Genomic DNA, 18,436 nt, shown 5'->3' on the forward strand with positions numbered 1-18,436 from the left:
GAGGCCCAAATAAATGTTCACTTCGTCCGCATATTCTTAGAGGACGGGGAAAATTTATTTCAGGATTTTTGGAGTCCGTTTAGTATTTCTTTTCTTCATTTTTCTGTGCACCGGAATATGAAAAAAAATGCAACCGAATTACCGGGCCGTGTCCGGCTAGGACACTTAGCCCGGGGCTTTATAAGCCGCGCCCCCGAGGCCCAAGTCGCCCCAGCCCCCGAAACCCTAGCGCCGCCCACCTCCCGCCGCGCCACCGCCGACCCCGCTCGCCGTCGCCGGAGGTAGCCGCCGCCGCCGCTGGTTTTCGCGAGAAAACCATTCGGTTTTCTTTCGAAACCCTAGATCTCTTTTTTTCTATTATATCGGTTTTTCCGTCGGTTTATTTATTTAGCGGACATTCGTCCGTACTTTTGTTTTTAACGAACGTTGTTCGTCCATTAGTCGCAGACAGCGAACGTTCGTTCGTTAGCCTGTTCGACAATTTTCTTTTTCCAAGGTTTTTCACGATTATTTTCGATCGCGATTTCTAGCCGATTTTCGTTTTAGTTTATCTTTTCGCTCGTTTATCGGAATCAAGCAATTCAAGTGCCTAGATCTTTGTCTCGAAACCCTCTTTCTGTTTAACCAACTTGAACAAGATTTTGCTACTGTAAAATTTGAATTTAGTCCAGATTAGTAAATGGATCTCGTTTCTTTCGTAGTTTGAGTTTCGTTGCTCCGTTTGATTTGATTCTTTTTGCAAATCGAATATCTTCAGTTGTGTTTTCAGATTCGATCTTCTTATTTGAGTTTACTCGTGCATCTATGATATATTTCTTATGTATGCAATTATTTGTTTGTGATAGAATTCCCGGAGTGCGAAGCGTGCTACTACGAGTCTCTAGATTTTGCAGATCGTCAGCAAGGCAAGTAACACATTGATCCTACTCTTTTCATACCCAGTTTTTATGCATTAGTTCCCATCCTCAAACACTGCATGATTAGGATGTGATTAACTTGTGGGTATTGGGAAGTAGATGATGAGGTAGAACCTATTGCCCTGTTTATTATCAAACCTTGGGAGTTACTTCTACGTTATGCTATTATTGCTATGCTCTGCTCGTAGACGTGGTTTGGGTGAGTGAATCCATGACAGATGTGAGATTGTTATTTAATGGTTCAACTTAAGGTGGCAACTTTAATACACATCTGGGTGGATTGCTTGTCTTGGGCACCTGGGGAATCCAGTGTTGTCCTAGGAGATCCCGGGGATATACCGTGTGATCCTCCTACGGTCCGCCACCCAGGCTCAAAGGGATCGTGAGATATTTCATGCTAGAAACTTCTGTGTGCAGCCACAAGCCATTATGGGCTCTGGCATAGTTGAGTATGCTACATGACCTCTTGAAGAGGTGGACTAGTAGATGTAGGGGAAAGTAGGTGTACCGGTCCACCCGGAGTGAAGAGTTAATGTTTCTGAAAGACTGTGTCTCGGTCATCCGTTTCTCAAACACCATGTAGTGCGAGAAATCCAACGGAAGAGATCGAGTCTTGTGGGGAAAAGTGCGCAAACCTCTGCAGAGTGTACAATCTAATCATGGTTAGCCGTGTCCCTGGTTATGGACATCTGGAGTATCTAGTACTTGGACTATCCTATTGTATCTCATCACTGTAATTAATTTGTTGGGTTGCTAATGATTACCTTTAATTGGGCTTTGAGTTGGATGAACCTTCTCAATGATGTTTCAACCACCATGATAGTTAAATAAAATTTATTCCTTTGTTGTAGGAAAAAATTGGCTTTTCGCAAAACATATTAACCATTACAGCCTCCACCAGCCATATATGCATGTAGTGATAGAACTTATTCTATTCATTGCTTTACTATGTTACTTTGCCAGCATATTCCATGTGCTGACCTGTTTTCGGGCTGCAACGTATTGTGTTGCAGACTTTTCAAACGATGAGTAAGGAAGCGGTTAGGTCGTTGTTGTGCACTTAGTTATGCCATTGGAGTTGAGGGACTCACTTTATCTTCCAGGCTTCCGCTGTTATCTTATTTAGATGGCCTTAAGCCATATTTATTGTAATAAGTTCTCTTTTGAGACATTCGATGTAATAAGTGTGTGATTGCACTCTGTTATAAATCCGTTGAGTACTGTGTGTGTCAGCATTACCGATCCAGGGATGACACTTATGCACAGAGATTTGACCGTCTGAGGTCCTATCACACCCGATCATCACGTGGTGTCTCAGCACGAAGAACTTTCACAACGGTGCATACTCAGGGAGAACACTTATACCTTGAAATTTAGTTAAGGGATCATCTTATAATGCTACCGCCGTACTAAGCAAAATAAGATGCATAAAAGATAAACATCACATGTAATCAAAATATGTGACATGATATGGCCATCATCATCTTGTGCTTTTCATCTCCATCTCCAAAGCACCGTCATGATCTCCATCGTCACCGGCTTGACACCTTGATCTCCATCATAGCGTCGTGGTCGTCTCACCAACTATTGCTTCTACAACTATCGCTAACGCATAGTGATAAAGTAAAGCAATTACATATCATTTGCATTTCATACAATAAAGCGACAACCATAAGCCTCCTGCCAATTGCCGATAACTTTTACAAAACATGATCATCTCATACAATAACGTATATCACATCATGTCTTGACCATATCACATCGCAACATGCCCTACAAAAACAACTTAGACGTCCTCTACTTTGTTGTTGCAAGTTTTACGTGGCTGCTACGGGCTTCTAGCAAGAACCGTTCTTACCTACGCATCAAAATCACAATGGTGATTTATCAAGTTTGTTGTTTTAACCTTCAACAAGGACCGGCCGCAGTCAAATTAGATTCAACTAAAGTTGCAGAAACAGAAACCCGCCAGCCACCTTTATGCAAAACTAGTTGCATGTCTGTCGGTGGAACCGGTCTCATGAACATGGTCATGTAAGGTTGGTACGGGCCGCTTCATCCAACAATACTGCCGAATCAAAATAAGACATTGGTGGTAAGCAGTATGACGATCACCGCCCACAACTCTTTGTGTTCTACTCGTGCATATCATCTACGCATAGACCTGGCTCTGATGCCAATGTTGGGAAACATAGCATGCAATTTCAAAATTTTCCTATGCTCACGCAAGATCTATCTAGGAGATGCATAGTAACGAGAGGGGGAGAGTGTGTCCATGTGCCCTCGTAGACCGAAAGCGGAAGCGTTTGACAACGCGGTTGGTGTAGTCGAACTTCTTCTCGTTCCGACCAATCAAGCACCGAACATACGGCACCTCCGAGTTCTGCACACATTCAGCTCGATGACATCCCTCAAACTCTTGATCCAGCAAAGTGTCGAGGGAGAGTTTCGTCAGCACGACGACATGGTGACGGTGATGGTGAAGTGATCCACGCAGGGCTTTGCCTAAGCACTATGAAGATATAACCGGAGGCGTAAACTGTGGAGGGGGGCGCTGCACACGGCAAAGAATTTTTAGTGTGTGTTCTAGCGGTGCCCCCCTCATATATATAGGTTGGAGGGGAGGAGAGGCAGCCAAGGGGGCGCCCCAAGTAGGAGGAATCCTACTTGGGCGCCTCCCAATTCGGCCTCCCCCTTCCATATTCATCCGGAGGGGGAAGGAAGGAGGAGGGAGGAGAGAAGGAAGGGGGAGGCCGAATTGCTCCCCTTCTGTAGGATCGAAATTAGGTCTAGAGGGGGGTGATTAGACTACTTGACCAAATAAAAATCTAGCCTTCGCCCAATTTTAAGTTTTGGAAGATTTTAACAACTTAACAGAAGTCAAGCAATCAACCTACACATGCAATTCTAAGAGTATAGCAGTGGAATGTAAAACATTGCATATGAAGGTAAAGGGAAGGGTTTGGAGAAGGCAAACGCAATCTAGACACGGAGATTTTTGGCATGGTTCCGATAGGTGGTGCTATCGTACATCCACGTTGATGGAGACTTCAACCCACGAAGTGTTGGAAATATGCCCTAGAGGCAATAATAAATGGTTATTATTATATTTCTTTGTTAATGATAATTGTCTATTGTTCATGCTATAATTGTGTTATCCGGTAATCGTAATACATGTGTGAATACATAGACCACAACGTGTCCCTAGTAAGCCTCTAGCTGACTAGCTCGTTGATCAACAGATAGTCATGGTTTCCTGACTATGGACATTGGATGTCATTGATAACGGGATCACATCATTAGGAGAATGATGTGATGGACAAGACCCAATCCTAAGCATAGCATAAAAGATCGTGTAGTTCGTTTGCTAGAGATTTTCCAATGTCAAGTATCATTTCCTTAGACCATGAGATCGTGCAACTCCCGGATACCGTAGGAGTGCTTTGGGTGTGCCAAACGTCACAACGTAACTGGGTGACTATAAAGGTACACTACGGGTATCTCCGAAAGTGTTTGTTGAGTTGGCACGGATCGAGACTGGGATTTGTCACTCCGTATGACGGAGAGGTATCTCTGGGCCCACTCGGTAATGCATCATCATAATGAGCTCAATGTGACTAAGGAGTTAGCCACGGGATCATGCATTACGGTACGAGTAAAGAGACTTGCCGGTAACGAGATTGAACAGGGTATTGGGATATCGACGATCGAATCTCGGGCAAGTAACATACCGATTGACAAAGGGAATTGTATACGGGATTGATTGAATCCTCGACATCGTGGTTCATCCGATGAGATCATCGTGGAACATGTGGGAGCCAACATGGGTATCCAGATCCCGATGTTGGTTATTGATCGAAGAGGCGTCTCGGTCATGTCTGCATGTCTCCCGAACCCGTAGGGTCTACACACTTAAGGTTCGGTGACGCTAGGGTTGTAGAGATATTAGTATGCGGAAAACCCAAAAGTTGTTCGGAGTCTCGGATGAGATCCCGGACGTCACGAGGAGTTCTGGAATGGTCCGGAGGTGAAGAATTATATATAGGAAGTCCAGTTTCAGCCACCGGGAAAGTTTCGGGGGTTATCGGTATTGTACCGGGACCACCGGAAGGGTCCCGGGGGTCCACCGGGTGGGGCCACCTATCCCGGAGGGCCCCATGGGCTGAAGTGGGAAGGGAACCAGCCCTTAGTGGGCTGGGGCGCCCCCCTTGGGCCTCCCCCTGCGCCTAGGGTTGGAAACCCTAGGGGTGGGGGGCGCCCCACTTGGCTTGGGGGGGAAGCCAACCCCCCTTCCCCCTTGGCCGCCGGCCCCCCTTGGAGATCTGATCTCCCAGGGCCGGCGCCCCCCAGGGGTCCTATATATAGTGGGGGGAGGGAGGGCAGCAAAAAACAGCCCCTGGCGCCTCCCTCTCCCCCTGCAACACCTCTCCCTCTCGCAGAAGCTTGGCGAAGCCCTGCCGAGATCCCGCTACTTCCACCACCACGCCGTCGTGCTGCTGGATCTCCATCAATATCTCCTTCCCCCTTGCTGGATCAAGAAGGAGGAGACATCGCTTCTCCATACGTGTGTTGAACACGGAGGTGCCGTCCGTTCGGCACTCGGTCATCGGTGATTTGGATCACGGCGAGTACGACTCCATCAACCTCGTTCATTGGAACGCTTCCGCTCGCGATCTACAAGGGTATGTAGATGCACTCCTTTCCCTTATTGCTAGTATACTCCATAGATGGATCTTGGTGATGCGTAGGAAATTTTAAAATTCTACTACGATCCCCAACACGAAGGGTAACGGTTGCACGAGTCCACGGAGGGCTCCACCCACGAAGGGTCCACGAAGAAGCAACCTTGTCTATCCCACCATGTCCATCGCCCATGAAGGACTTGCCTCACTTGGATAGAACTTCACGAAGTAGGCGATCTCCTTGCCCTTACAAACTCCTTGGTTCAACTCCACAATCTTGACGGAGGCTCCCAAGTGACACCTAACCAATCTAGGAGACACCACTCTCCAAAAGGTAATAGATGGTGTGTTGATGATGAACTCCTTGCTCTTGTGCTTCAAATGATAGTCTCCCCAACATTCAAATCTCTCTCATAGATTTGGCTATGGTGGAAAGATGATTTGAGTGGAAAGCAACTTGGGGAAGGCTAGAGATCAAGATTCTTGTGGTTGGATTGGAATGTCTTGGTCTCAACACATGAGTAGGTGGTTCTCTCTCAGAAAATGAATGCTGGAAGTGTAGGCACGTTCTGATGGCCCTCTCACAAATGGAGAGGAGGGTGGAGGGGGTATATATAGCCTCCACACAAAATCTAACCGTTACACACAAAAGAGCCAACTCGGTCAGACCGAATGTGTGAACTCGGTGAGACCGATTCAGTTCAAAATGTGAACGTTAGGATTTCTGGTGGGACTGACATGAAGAACTCGGTGGAACCGATGAGCTAGGGTTAGGGCAAAACTTGATCTTGGTTTGACCGATTACTTCAACTCGGTGAGACCGATTTCAGTAACAAGCAAACAGAGAGTTGGTCAGGCAAACTCGGTGGGACCGATCGCTCCTTTCGATGATACCGAAATGTTATGAAAGAGAAACAGAGAGTTTGCACTGCAAACTCAGTGGGACCGATCGCTCATTTCGGTGAGCCCGAAACGCTACGAAGGGAAACAGAGAGTTTGCAGTCCCATCTCGGTGAGACCGAGATCCCTATCGGTGAGACCGAACTGATTAGGGTGTCTGGCTATGGCTATGTCAAGTGAAATCGGTGGCGCCGGATGGATCAAATCAGTGGGGCCGAGTTTGACTTTTAGGTTTAGGACATGTTTGGATTTGAGAAGATGGTTGAGGGCTTTGGAGCATATCACTAAGCATTTGAGCAAGTAGACCATTAAGCAACACCTCATCCCCTTTTAATAGTACTGGCTTTCCTATGGACTCAATGTGATCTTGGATCACTAAAATAGAAATGAAGAGTCTTGAGCTTTTGCCAATATTTGTCCTTAGCATTTTGAGGGGTCCACATATCTAGTCCATGCCATGCCAATCATTGAACTTTATGAAATAATCATCTTGAAAGGATATTAGTTCAATGAGCTATATGTTGTTATGAATTACCAAAACCACCCAGGGATTAGTTGCACTTTCAATCTCCCCCTTTTTGGTAATTGATGAAACATATAGATCAAAGCTTCGACAAATGATAATAAGAATGAAATATATCGTCGCTTTGAGAAGTATGTGATAAGCAAGCGCTCCCCCTAAATTTGTGCATTATTTATGATTTGCGTTTGAATGCAAATGCACAATCGATTAGGCTCATGGGTTACTCTTCCATGTCACATACATCTTGGTGGAGCGCTCAAAATGACAGAATAAAAATAACATGCACTCATCACCAAGACAAATATGATTGATCATATAAAAATGATTAGATAGCATCATTCAAGTATATATAATAGAGCATAATATGATCAACCACATGATCATAAGAGTATCTCACACACAAGCACAAATATTATAGCAAACACAAGCAAATAAGTAGCAAGAGAGACAAATAAGAAGCAAAACACTCTCTCTATCGAAGCCTATGATCTATACACTTTCTCCCCCTTTGGCAACAAGTTACCAAAAAGCTCGAAAATGCATAGTGCTATACGGCACTCTAAGCAAGATCTCCGGGAGCTCCGGAGTGCTGAGATGGTGATACGTCTCCGTCATATCTATAATTTTTGATTGTTTCATGCCAATATTATACCACTTTCACATACTTTTGGTAACTTTTTATATGATTTATTGGACTAACCTATTGATCCAGTGCCCAGTGCCAGTTCCTATTTTCTGCATGTTTTTTGTATTGCAGAGTATCCATATCAAACGAAGTCCAAATGCAATAAAATTTCACGGAGAATTATTTTTGAATATATGTGATTTTTGGGAGTTGGAATCACCGCAAACGGAGGCCCACACAACCCACAAAACACCAGGGCGCGCCAGAGGCCCCTGGCGTGTGGTGGTGGGTTGTGCCCTCCTCGAACGTCGGTTGGAGCTCTACTTCGGGCACAAGGAAGCTTATATCCGGAAAAAATCATGTTAAAATCTCAGCGCAATCGGAGTTACGGATCTCCCGGAATGTAAGAAACGGTTTTCGACCAGATCACGGAACGTGAAATATAAGTGAATAGAGAGGGAGATACAATCTCGGAGGGCTCCCTCCCCTCCGCCGCCGTAGGAGACCATGGACCAGAGGGTGAACTCTCCTCCCCATCTAGGGGGGAGGCCAAGGATGAAGAAGAAGTAGGGGGCTTTCCCCCCTCGCTTCCGGTGGCGCCGGAGTGCCACCGGGGCAACGATCGGGGCGGCGATCTACATCAACAATCTTTCTACCATCAACACCAACTTTCTCGCCCTCTATGTAGCGGTGTAACACCTCTTCCCCCCACTGTAATCTCTAATTAAACATGGTGCTCAACTCCATATATTATTTCCCAATGATCTATGGTTATCCTTTGATGTTTGAGTAGATCCGTTTTGTCCTGTGGGTTAATCGTGATCTTGGTTGGGTTTCACGACCTTAATGATCTTTAGTAGTTGCGAATGCTTGATAGGGGTCCAATCATAAGTGCATATGATCCAAGTAGAAAAAGTATGTTATCTCATGCCTCTCCCTCATATAAAATTACAAGAATGATTACCGGTACTTGTTATCGATTGCCTAGGGACAAATAACTTTCTTGTTGACAAAAGCTATCCACTTTTATTACCTTGCAATTTATTCATAGTTTTATTCCCGCAAAGTACTCGTAGATTTATTCTTGCCAAATAGTTTCATACTTGTTTCCGGTAAAGCAAACGTCAAGCGTGTGTAGAGTTGTATCGGTGGTCGATAGAACTTGAGGGAATATTTGTTCTACCTTTAGCTCCTAATTGGGTTCGACACTCTTACTTATCGAAAGAGGCTACAATTGATCCCCTTTACTTGTGGGTTATCAGATGGCGTGGAGAGAACAACATCTGCAAAGACTTCGGCTGATGTCTGAGGAACTTGAGGGGTTCCCACTGGAGGGGCAAATGAGGCTGTGGCTGCAGGAGCTGAAATTGTGGCCCTAGTGTCACTGACTGGCACTGCTGCAGACCTTTGTGCTCTAGGCACCCTCTGATATGCATCTGTGGTAGATCTTCCTCTCCTCTCCTCTGCTTCTTCTTGGAGTTGCTCAACTACAGTCTGAATCTCTGTGACCTTCAAGTCAAGATCATAAAACTTTGTTTCAATGATTCTCTCAAGACTCTCTTGGTTTTGAGTTAGGGTAGCTAGTCCTTTCTCAATTCTCATTGTGGCTTCAAGCAGATAGCTGAGCTGGTCCTGGTTGGTCTTGAGATTTGCAGCTGAGGAATCTGGAATCTTTGAAGCCTTTTCTACCTTAGCCTTCTCTCTCTTCTCTTGAGCCTCAACAGAAGTAGGATGTGAAGCATCCATAACAACTGTGTTATCCTCAAATTCTGGCCTCAAGGGAAGGTGCTCTCTATCTAGCAGATATGTGCCTATGCCCATCTTTGAGTTGATGAGCATTTGAATGTGTGGAGCATAGCCACATGATCTCTTCTGATCAGCTGTAGTCTTCTTCACTGTCTCAACTATCAAGCTCATTACTTCGAATTTCTGAGGCACATCAAACATTTGAAGCAAGTAGATGGAGTGGCCTCTGATCATCCTGTGATCTCCTGACTTGGGCAACAATGTGTGCCTCAATATGGTGTTCATGGTGGCCAATCCAGACAACAAATAGTACACTGAGCCAAGCTTGTGAGTCTCCAAGGCTTTGTTAGGTATCTCCTTGTACATATTTGCCATGGAGTTGTGGTCTTTCCTGGTCTTTGCATAGAAATCAGTGTCATCCTCAGCCTCTTCAGGAGCATTGATCAGCTCAGCCCACTCATCAATAGAAGATTGGTACCTAGTACCCTCAGTCATCCAGACAATCTTACCATCTGGGTAAAAATGGGCTGTAGAGTAGAACTGCATTATCATTCCATTTGGTCAATTTCCGACCCACAAACTTGTCAACTCCATTCAGTCTGAAGCTCTCATGCACTCCAGGGAAATAGTCTTCATTGTCATCAATGTAGGTCCAGTCGACCCATCTCATATCACAAACAATTGGCTTCTTGTCAAGGAGGACTGTCTCATAGAAGTCCTGTTGTTCCTTAGTGTGGAACCTGTAATCCACAGCAATCCTTCTTCTTGTAGCATATTGATACGTCTCCAATGTATCTATAATTTTTTATTGTTCCATGCTATTATATTATCTGTTTTGGATGTTTAATGGGCTTTAATATGCTCTTTTATATTATTTTTGGGACTAACCTATTAACCGAAGGCCCAGTGCTAGTTTCTGTTTTTTTGCCTATTTCAGTGTTTTGCAGAAAAGGAATACCAAACGGAATCCAAACGGAATGAAACCTTCGCGAGGATCTTTCTTGGAACAAACGCAATCCAAAAGACTTGGAATTGAAGTCTAGAACTCGGCGAGGTAGCCACAAGGCAGGAGGGCGCGCCCCCCACCCTCGTGGGCCCCACGAAGCTCCACCGACATACTTCTTTCGCCTACATATATACTCTTATACCCTAAAAACATCAGGGAGAGCCACAAAACCACTTTTCCATCTTGGGGCCTTTTCCGGCGAACTGCCGGAGGGGGAATTGATAACCCAAAAGTATAGGGGATCAATTGTAGCCTCTTTTGATAATTAAGAGTGTCGAACCCAACGAGGAGCTAAAGGTAGAACAAATATTCCCTCAAGTTCTATCGACCACCGATACAACTCTACGCACGCTTAACATTCGCTTTACCTAGAACAAGTATGAAACTAGAAGTACTTTGTAGGTGTTTTTGGATAGGATTGCAAGATAATAAAGAGCACGTAAATAAAAACTAGGGGCTGTTTAGGTAAAGAAGCAATAAAGTTAGTATAGTGAGTGTGGAAAAGTGGTGGTAGGAGTTGCGAAATTGTCCCTAAGCAATTGACTACTTTACTAGACCGATAGCAAGTTTTATGTGGGAGAGGCCACTGCTAGCATGTCATCCCTGACTTGGAATTCTATGCACTTATGATTGGAACTATTAGCAAGCGTCCGCAACTACTAACATTCATTAAGGTAAAACCCAACCATAGCATTAAGATATATTGGTCCCCCTTCAATCCCATATGCATCAATTTCTATGCTAGGTTGAAGCTTCTGTCACTCTTGCCCTCCAATACATAGTCCTACACTACAAAAAAAAGACACATCCGTGACATTTTGGGCCGAACAATTTTTTTTTCAGTCATACTTATGACACTTCTATGACGATAATTGTCACAAAACCCGGTATCATCATAGATGTGGCGTGGTCTTACTTCTATGACAAAAAAATCATGACAGAAAATGGGCTTTTCGTCCTGGGCGGGCCGGAGACACAGCTGCATGACATTCTTTGGGCCGTCCATGACGGAAAAAACAGTGGTAGAAGCGAGGGCGAGGAAAATATCAAGGTGTTCCCGGTTACGGTGGGTGGTCGGGGCCGAGCGATGCGCGTTTCTCTCGTACACGCACGCGCGTGGGTGTGAGGCGTTGGGCTCTAACTGAACACAAGCGAGGTGTTGGGCTCTAACTGAACCCAAGCGATTGCACTGCAGGCTACGTGTTACTGAACCTGAGCGATCGATCGATGGCTGTTAACTGAACCCGATCGAGCGATTCCTTCGCTACTGCTGCTAACTGAAGCCGATCGATGCTGCCTCTGGATGAACAGTGAGCCTTGCTGGGGGATTTGGATGAAAAGTTCCCAGTGGGGGTGGATGAACAGGACCCCGTGGTGTTGCCTCTGGATGAACAGGACCCCGATCGATCGAGCCGGTTGGTGCTGGATGAACAGGACCCCGATCGATCAAGTCGGTTGGTGCTGGATGAACAGGACCCCGTGGAGGGCAGGATGAACAGGACCACCCCGTGGAGGGCTGGATAAACAGTAGACTGTGGAGGGCTGGATGAATAGTAGCCCGTGGAGGGGTGGTTGAACAGGAGCCCTTGGAGAGGGCTGGTTGAACAATAGCCAGTGGAGTAGCGCGCGGTGGAGGCTGGATGAACAGGAGCCCGTGGATGAACAGTCGTAGGTGGAGGCTGGAGGAGGTCGACGGTGGATGAACAGTAGCCCGTGCAGGCTGGAGGGGGTCGACGGTGGAGATGAACAGTATCCCGTGGAGTCCCGTTTTGCGGTACGCCACACCCCTCCTGATGAACAGGGCCCCCGTTTCGACCGTAGCGCTCCAACACAAGTCTGTTTCCTCCGTTTTGCGGTACGCCACACCCCTCCCGATCAACAGGACCCCCGTTTTGACCGTAGGAGGTCTGTTTCCTCCGTTTTGCGGTATGCCAGACCCCTCCCGATGAACAGGATCCCGTTTTGAACGTGGCCGGTCGAACACAAGGCCGTTTCCTCCATTCTGCGGTACGCCAGGCCTCGTTTCCATCGGCTGTTCCGGCCAAGCCGGTTGGCTCCCACGCGTTCCGTTGCCTCCCGATGAACACGACGCATAATGTTGCCTCCCCATGAACACGACGACGACGCAGTTTCTCCGTTTTGACCCAGCCATATACACGAGCCCTGGCCATACGTACACGCGAGTAGGCGTTCGAGACCCCGCCCGTATGTACGTACATGGTCGTATTTACTTTCTTGCACCCTGGCCGCTGTACATACGTGTACATGCTACGTGCGCACCTCTACTACGACACGTGCGCGCCTGTACATCGACCAGTATGTATGTACACGTTCGCGACCAGAATGACAACGCTACGTGCGCTTCAACCAGGTGGGTCCCGACTGTCAGGCACTTCCTTGTGTGTGAAGATGTAGCTGGTGGGTCCCAGCAGTCAGGGGGCGAATCATTTTTTTTTGCCCGGACGCACTTCCTTGCGTGCGAAGATGTAGCTGGTGGGTCCCAGCAGTCAGGGGGGAATGTTTTTTCGCGAAATACGGTGGCCCGTCAGGTGGAGGAATAATTATTTCGCGCGTAATAAGGAGGCACTTCCTTGCTGCGGCCGTGGACCCAGCTGTCAGCCTCTCGACGTACAGTCCACGTCCGATGGAAGCCATTCCTTGACCATGTTGACCACGCCGCACCGAGAGCACTAGGGCGGTGGACGACGGCGAGGCCTAGGAAGGGGACGATGCGGAGCCGGGGAAGACGCGGCAGTGGATGCCCACGCGTAGAGGAGTATGAGGGTTCACTGGTTTGCTGCGGTGTGAGGCTGCCGTCGCCGCAGAATAACAGGGGGTGTGGGCGAGTAGAGGGATGGCCTGGCCAGCGGTTGGGAGTAGTAGGGGGCGGTGAGGCCTTCGCCGCATCGCAGCAGGCCACGGGAGGCAAGAGCACGAGGGATGACCGGCGCTGGTTTGGGCGGCTGGAGCAAGAAGACCAGAGGCTGAAGAAGCACTACGACCGTTGGATGGACATCGTATGGTCAATGGAGCTAGAATCATGAATATTGACTAAGTTGACAAAGCCCTCCGTCCCCGTCAACTTAGTAGGCCCACAAGTCAGCTGCCACTATACTGGGTCCCAGCTAGCAACGGGAGTATTCATTTTTTTTGTGCGTAATAAGGAGGCACTTCCTTGCGTGCGAAGATATAGCTGGTGGGTCCAAGCTGTCAGCGGCGGTAAAGTTTTTTCGCGAAATACAGAGGCCCTTTCGGTGGGTCCCAGATGTCAGGTGGAGGAATCATTATTTTTCGCGTAATAAGGAGGCATTCCTTGTGTGCGGCCGTGGACCCAGCTGTCAGGCTCTCCACGTACAGTCCACTTCAGATGCATGTCGGTCGTTGACCACGTTGACCAGGCCGCACGGAGAGCACCAGGGCGGTGGACGATATGAGGCCTAGGAAGGGAACGACATGGAGGCAGGGAAGATTCGGCAGTTGTTTCCCACATGGAGGGGAGTACGACTGTACGAGGGTTTACTGGTTCATCTGCAGTCGCCGGAGAATAACAGCAGGCGTGGGTGAGTAGAGGGATGGCTAGGCCAGCAATGGGAGTACGGTGGGGCGGTGAGGCCTGCGCGGCAGCACAGCCGGCCGCGGGGAGGAGGGAGCAGGCAGTCCTGCCGGCGCTTGTTTGAGCGGCTAGAGCAGGAAGAGCAGAGATTGAAGAAGCACGGCAGCCGTTGGATGGAAAACCAACAGTCACTGCTTGTGCGTCAACCTTCTTTTTAGGAAAGCCTCAAATCTGTGGAAAACAACATACAACCCATCTGCCATTATTTCTAATAATTTACAGCCCATTTGTTAATTCTTAAGGGTTTTTTGGAGCCCATGTTCTTTTTGTTAGCATTACAGCCCATATTGTGGCCACCGTTAAAAAATTATACGAAATTTTGCATATTTCGGTGCGGTCCGAACTGTTTTTAATCCCGAAATTTCGAGTCACATTCAAACTGATTTTAAAAATAAATGTATATCAATATAAAATCCAACAAATTGTCCACGCATAAAAATCTATGCAATTTAAAATCTTGAAATGAAAAAAAAGAAATTTGAAACTAATTGCCAGTTTGATGTGTTTTAAAAATGTACAGCCCATTTCTCATTACTGATAGGCCATTTTCTCGGCCAGCCGAAGGAAGCTTTCCTTGTCTTGAAAGATTTGCAGCCCAACAGGCCTGACAAAGCGACTTACTTGGCAAATCACAGAAAAACTGGACCCAGCTGTCAGCCTCTCCACGTACAGTACTCTTCCGATGGAAGTCGGTCGTTGACCACATTGACCATGCCGCGCCGAGAGCACCAAGGCGGTGGACGACGACGAGGCCTAGGAAGGGGACGACGCGGAGCCGGGGAAGACGCGGCAGTGGATGCCCACGTGGAGAGGAGTACGAGGGTTCACTGGTTCGGCTGCGGCGTGAGGCTGCCTTCGCCGTAGAATAACAGGGGGTGTGGGTGAGTAGAGGGATGCCCTGGCCAGCAGCGGGAGTAGTAGGGGCGGTGAGGCCTCCGCGGCATCACAGCTGGCCACGGGAGGCAGGAGCACGCGGCACGACCGGCGCTGCTTTGGGCGGCTGGAGCAAGAAGACCAGTGGTTGAAGAAGCACTATGGCCGTTGGATGGACATCGTACGGTCACTGGAGCTAGAATCGTTCATATTGACTAAGTTGACAAAGCCCTCCGTCCCCGTCAACTTAGTAGGCCCACAAGTCAGCCACCCACTATGGTGGGTCCTAGCTAGTAGGGGGTATTCATTTTTTTGTGCGTAATAAGGAGGCACTTCCTTGCGTGCGAAGATATAGCTGGTGGGTCTGACCTGTCAGCGGGGGGAACATTTTTTTCGCGAATACAGAAGCCCTTCCCACGTACAGTTTCATATAGTGCGTAATAAGGAGGAACTTTCCTTGCGTGCGACCATGGACCTCGTGGGTCCCAGCCGTATGTTGACCATGCCGCACCGAGCGCACCGAGGCGGTGGACGACGGCGAGGCCCCAGACTGGAACGACCCGGAGATGGGGAAGACGCGGCAGTGGAGTCGCTGACGGAGAGGAGTGGGAAACTTGACTGGTTCGGGTGCGGGGTGGGCCTACACTCGGCAGAGAATAATAGGAGGTGCGGAGTGGAGGGATGTCCTGGCCGTCGGCGGGGTAGCGTTTCGCTGTGGAGCGCAAAACAACGCCGCTGGACGCCGGAGGCTAGAGCAGGCGGTCCCGGCAGCGCTAGGGGAAGAAGACGAGAGATTGAAGAAGAATGTCGGCCGTTGGATGTAAATCCAACGCCTTCTTAGGCTTCGACCTACTGGCCCACATGTCAGCCAGTCCATTTGTTTTTAGTCCATTTTGGTGGGCTGGGTGAAAGAATGATGTAGCATCTATGCAGCCCGTTTATATATATGGTAGAATTTAAAGCCCATTTGCGTTTTTCTCGAAATCCGCGGACTTGCTGGGCTGGGTGAAAATATCATGTTGGGCTAGACGGAGAAATGTTATAAAAACATAAACAAATGATTGCACGTCTATTGCTGCATTGGTCAGTAAAATCTTTGCAAGCTTATGTACGCAATCACTAGGAGTTAACTTGCCAAGTTATATATAAACAATTATTATTATTATTTTGTAGGAACTTTCAACTTACGAAAAAAAATATTATTTAAATTTGATGAGTTAATAGTACATGGGGTATTATTATTTTTTAGGCTAGACGTGGGACAGTTGAGTTGGTTCTAGGGAAAAGTACTGGGAGATAACTCAGTTTACATCGAAAAAGAAAGTGGGAGAAAATTCAGATATAGGATTAATGAAACGAAAAATAGAACTGAGTTGTGCGTCGTCTTGAAAAAACAAACATAACTTGGGCTGCTGATGTTATAGACAAGCTAGGTTGGGTGGGAGGCCCAGAGGCCGCTTGATACCTGCTGGATCCAAAAAATGTTGAAACATTTCGTGGGCTGCCCATGTTAAACAAGAAAACCTAGGCCATGGACCTGGTGGGCCCGGGACTGTCAGCCTCTCGACGAACAGTTGTCTCCTGATTCCTCTTGTTTTGCTGACCATGTTGGGAACGACAGACGGCGGTGCCGCGGCTAGAGCACCAAGGCGGAGGACGACGACGAGACCTCAGACCGAACGAACCGGAGCGGGGGAAGACGCAGGCGGAGGGGACTACGAGGGTTGACTTGTTCGGGTCCAGGGTGGGCCGGTGGAGCTGCCGCCGCCGAACAATGTGTGGTAGTAGAGGGATGGCCTGGCCAACGCCATAGGCTATGATGGACAACCGCTGTATAGGAAGAGGACGAAAGATTGAACAAAATAAAGAAATACAAATGGATAGGTGGTTGGTCCCATATGTCTGTGTACGAGACCTGCTGGGTCCACCTGAGGAGGGGAATATGTTGGGAGGAAGGAGATTCAAAGCACGGCAGCCGAGTGAACTATTTTTTTTAACGGACAAGTGAACTAGTTACATACATAAGCAAATAGCCAGTAAAAAAAGCAAACAGGTTAATGGGTTCTTAAAAGAAATATTTCGGACAAAACAGATAATGAAGACACATAGGCTAATGCATGAAACACTCAGATGATAAAGGTGCTTATAAATAGATAAAGTACAACATCTAGACCTTCCTGGCACGCTTGATCATGTCGCTGCGGCTGTCCGTGTACTCGTCGGTTATGGGAAGCAGACACGCCCTCATGTCCAAGATCTGCATGTACATGTCGTAGCATGCGTATGCGTCCTTGGCCGCGTAGGTTATGTAGGCTAGATTTAGAGGTACCTCCCACGTGTTCAGGTCCTTGGTATCGTTGTCTTCTTTCATGTTGGCGTATCAGGGGTCGATGATGGTCTCGGTGAGGTCAACCACGGAGTCCTTCTCCTGCCCGTTGCTGATGACCTTGTATTGCTTCTGGATGTCGACAAGCTTGTTGCACCAGATGGCCGAATCGTCGCGTTCTTCCTTTTCTCCACCGTAGCGAAGGTGCAGTCGGCGCTGCCGATGAAACGGGCGAATGCTCCAGAACCTCTGATGGCCCTACAGAAGTGGTAGATGAGAACCTCGTCCCGCACACATACCTGGGCGACGGCGATCCGCTGGTCCCTGTCAGTAGACGAATGGATGCGCACAAGGTCTAGTCCTGCAACCTTGTGCTTTCTCGTCCTGTAGGTACCGCTAAAACTCGGCGAGGCAGAGCTTCACCGAGTCTGGATCGTTGGTGTACATCACATTCAACTTGGTGCAGCCATAGGACTGAACGGCGAACTCAAAGGGGAACTCCTTGCTGAAGTCCATATCCAGCAGGCTCACCCCTCGGATCGCCATTGGAGTCTCTTCAAGTGAACGAGTGTGTAGGCGGCGGCACCAGTTCGTTTTTCAGCTCTTGGGGAACTGGATTCAACAGTAAACTGAGTGTGTACAGGTGACAACAGTTACTACCCCTCCCTCGTCCGCTGCACGCCCGGCAAAAGATGCACCCTCGGCGCATTCAAACGCCTCCATTAAGAAACCTACTCCGGCCACACGTCGGTTCACGAGCGGGTCTGTATTGGTACTGTAATAACAGGAGTTAGTGGTCACTTTACTTAAATTTATTTAGCTTTAATAGAAATTTATACTTAAAACAAGCAATGCATTGGCTCGTTCTATCAGTGCCACAGGATCAACATGCACAACAATTAGAATTATTATTCTCAGGACGCACACGATCAGCACATTTGTCGCACTTTCACAAAGATAATACTACCAAGTTTGAACTATTTGTTATGGTTGTTGTCCTCTGCATCATCATGTCGTGTTTCCCAGCTTGCAAGATTCAGAACCAACAAATAAGATCCAAATAATAAGTACAACAAAGATGCCTACACATCTCATTGATTCCCAGCTTGCAAGATTCAGAACCAACAAATAAGATCCAAATAATAAGTACAACAAAGATGCCTACACATCTCATTGATTCCCAGCTTGCAAGATTCAGAACCAACAAATAAGATCCAAATAATAA

The sequence above is a fragment of the Aegilops tauschii genome, chromosome 4, assembly GCF_002575655.3.
Source record: "Aegilops tauschii subsp. strangulata cultivar AL8/78 chromosome 4, Aet v6.0, whole genome shotgun sequence".
Lineage (NCBI taxonomy): Eukaryota > Viridiplantae > Streptophyta > Magnoliopsida > Poales > Poaceae > Aegilops > Aegilops tauschii.